The following is a 3,874-nucleotide window of genomic DNA, read 5'->3' on the forward strand; positions in this document are numbered from 1 at the left end:
GCTCAGAACATCACGCCCAAAATGTGCGATTTGGCGTTGGAGGAAACTATAGAAGCAAGAAGGTCACTCTAGTGTTCTCCTGCCTTTCTCCCCTGGAGTATGGTCACAGGGAGTTCTCTGACCTACCTAGCCTGAATGTAGGCCATGCTACCCTCATTCCAGAAGGGTTCTACCGTGTAACTGGAGGCCGTGAAGAATGAGAACACACAGGCTTTGCTAAATTCCTCCCAGGTTATTACTCTGAGATCATGACTCCTTTTAATCCAATCATACTTCTACATAAATGTCTATTCTTCACTGAACCCAAGAATAAAAATACATGGAAAACTTGGGTTAATTGAGTTTATTATGCTTTTCTCTTATTAGTCTGTCTTTTGTTATAAGGGTTAGCTGTGACTACTGTGATGGTGAGGGAAAGATACTATCTTTTCTCTCCAGGCTTCACTGGTCAGCCACCCTGGCTCTCTGCGTGTGTGTGTGTGTGTGTGTGTGTGTGTGTGTGTGTGTGTGTGAGAGAGAGAGAGAGAGAGAGAGAGAAAATATTGCCTCTCCAGGGGCCTTCTAAAATAAAACCTTTTGAGGTTGGATATGGAGTCTCCCACATATAATCTCAGCACTTTGGGTTGCCACAGCCAAAGATTACTTGGGCTTAGGAGTTCAAGCCTGGGCAACACAGCAAGATCGTGTTTCTAAAACAAACAAACAAACAAAACAACAACTTAGCTGGGTGAGGCTGTGTGTGCCTATAGTCCTAGCTACTCAGGAGGCTGAGGTGGGTGGACTGAAACTGGCAGTAAACTGTGATCATACATTGAACTCCAGCCTGGACAACAGAGTGGAGACTCTGTCTCTTAAAAAACAAATCAAACCTTTTGGTAATCATAATCTATTAAGTCTTTCAGTGACTATTCTCTCACTATGAATTGGATTGTCAGACACTTTCTGTGGCATCAGAATAAAGAGCAACCCTTTTTTTTATTGTGACTATAGGCAGGCACTTTGCCAAGTACTCTGAATATCCTCTAATTTGATTCTTCCTTGCAACTCTTCACAATGCTATTATTGCCCCCATTTTATTAAGGGGAACACTGAGGCCCAGAGAAGCTAAATAGTCTATAAGATCACTCAGGAATAACTGGAAGGGACAGGAGTGTATAGTAAGTGAGGCGAACTCTCTGATGTGTGTGATGGTAAGTGCACGGATGGTAAGTGCACGGCCCAGCATGAGTGTCTCGAGTTCTGCACCCTCAGCGCCTCACCTGCCTCACTTAGGTCCTGGTAATTATACCTATGCCTCCTGACTCAAGAGCTTGTTTTCCTAACCATGGCACTGTAGCTGAGAGCAGAACCTTCTGCTGTGGAGGGAAGAGGTGTGTATTGGGATGGGGAAGAGCAGTGGTCTTCATGCTTTTTTGCTTGTGAATCATCAAAGAGAATTTTTGAAAGCTGTGTTTCTTCGGCGTATTTAAAACTTGTTATCAGATATTAAACTGATAAGAACAGATACTACACTTGATCTTAGCCAAAAGGCCGAGAAGCGATTAAAACTTGTTATCAAAAACTTTCAACTTAAATCGACACTTTTGGTAACTCCCACTTTTGCTTTATTTAAAATGAAATTGATAGATTGTTTTTAGTGTATGCAATGGAGCCTAAATAGCATAGTGATAAGAAAGACATGGGCTCGTATGCCTTTGCTTCCTTAAACTTTTTAAAATCAGGCTCGGTGCCTGTAGCTCAAGCAGCTAAGGCGCCAGCCACATACACCAGAGCTGGCGGGTTCAAATCCAGCCTGGACCCGCCAAACAACAATGACAACTACAACCAAAAAATAGCCAGAGTTTGTGGCGGGTGCCTATAGTCCCACCTACCTGGGAGGCTGAGGCAAGAGACTGGCTTAAGCCCAAGAGTTTGAGGTGGCTGTGAGCTGTGATGCCACAACACTTGCGACAGAGTGAGACTCTTCTCTCAAAAACAAACAAACAAAGTTTTAAATGATTTATCAGCTCTTCTTTGAAAAGAATTGGCAGCCACTTGACTTGGGAAATACTTTATTACCCAGTCATTGGAGTTATTCAGGAACTCAAAGCCAATGCCCTGATTTCAAATTGATTTTATCTTGGGTGCCCTGGGGTTTCAGGCCCCAAGACAAGGCACTGTGGTAAGTCATCATAGGTGAGATGAGTGCCTTCCTGTTTCCAGTGGGGAAAGGGTACCTGCAAAAGGGGAGTTGGGAACCAAGAACCAGCAGGACACCTGGATCCTAGGCTCTTTCTCATGGAAAACATTCTCTTAGGGGTGCTGAGGATCTGGGAATTGATTCCCTTAATGCTATTTGTGCCCATTGGAGGACTGCCAGGGTAGGCCACGGTGGGCATTAATCAAAAGAGAGGATAAGAACTCTTCGGAAGGACAGGGTGGGTAAGGACCAGAGTAGGTAGAGGGAGGGTGGGGGAGGAGGAGTCAGCACCAGTTAAGCAGAAAAGGAAGGGAGAAAGAAAGAGATCAAAAGAGTTAATTCAGTTTTGACTGTGACTGGCCCTGCTGCATTATAAACCGGGCATCACAAACTCACCTTCACTAGCACAAGATTTAGAACTCAAGGTTTTTTTGTCTCATATGCATGCAAATAATCCCAAAGCAGGAAAAGAATAATATGTTTTTTTGTGAGACAGTGTGTGTAATAGGGGCTGATTTCTTTTTTTTTTTTTTATTAAATCATAGCTGAGTACATTAATGCAATTATGGGGTACAATGTGCTGGTTTTATATACCATTTGAAATACTTTCATCAAACTGGTTAACATAGCCTTCACTGCATTGCGTTAAGACATTTATATTCTATACTTAGTAAATTTAACATGTACCCTTGTAAAATGCACCGCAGTTGTGTTCCCACCAATTACCCTTCCTCACCCATCCTCCCCGTCCCTCTCTTCCCTGTCCCTCTTCCCCATATTCTTAGGTTATAACTGGGTTATAGCTCTCATATGAAAGCTATAAATTGGTTTCATAGTAGGGCTGAGTATATTGGATACTTTTTCTTCGATTCTTGAGATACTTTACTAAGAAGAATATGTTCCAGCTCCATCCATGTGAACATGAAAGAGGTAAAGTTTCCATCTTTTTTAAGGCTGCGTAATATTCCATGGTGTACATATACCACAATTTATTAATTCATTTGTGGGTCAATGGGCACTTGGGCTTCTTCCATGACTTAGCAATTGTGAATCGGGCTGCAATAAACATTCTGGTACAAATATCTTTGTTATAAAGTGATTTTTGGTCTTCTGGATCTATACCTAGTAGAGGAATTGAAGGATCAAATGGCAGGTCTATTAGAACAAGTGATCCCATCTCAGGGTGGTCAAGGGACTTGAACAGAAACTTCTCTGAAGAAGACAGGTGCAAGGTCTACAGACACATGAAAAAATGCTCAGCATCCTTAATCATCAGAGAAATGCAAATCAAAACTACTTTGAGATATCACCTAACCCCAGTAAGATTAGCCCATATCACAAAATCCCTAAACCAGTGATGTTGGCGTGGATATGGAGAAAAGGGAACACTTCTACACTGCTGGTGGGAATGCAAACTAATAACGTTCCTTTTGGAAAGATGTTTGGAGATCACTTAGGGGCTGATTTTATTCACGGGTTGTAGCAGCCCGTATAGCCTATGGCTAGGAGGAGTGAGAATTATAAGAAACACCTGTAGCAGGGTAATGGAACACCTTGGTGAAAAGGGCATGGGGAGGGATTTAGCTTTCCTAATAGCATAAGAGCTGGAGAGAGGGGAAAGCATTAGTGAATTGACAGTCTCTACACCTGTGGTGTTAAGGGTCACAAGATCAGCTCTATATTAGGCTGGAGGAG

General features: G+C 42.6%; 1 pseudogene; it reads right to left on the reverse strand.

Moving 5' to 3' along the window:
• Positions 1 to 1,441: 1,441 nt before the first annotated feature.
• LOC128586828 (uncharacterized) lies at positions 1,442 to 1,542 on the reverse strand (annotated as a pseudogene).
• Positions 1,543 to 3,874: the final 2,332 nt, after the last annotated feature.

Source organism: Nycticebus coucang, chromosome 5 (assembly GCF_027406575.1).
Source record: "Nycticebus coucang isolate mNycCou1 chromosome 5, mNycCou1.pri, whole genome shotgun sequence".
Lineage (NCBI taxonomy): Eukaryota > Metazoa > Chordata > Mammalia > Primates > Lorisidae > Nycticebus > Nycticebus coucang.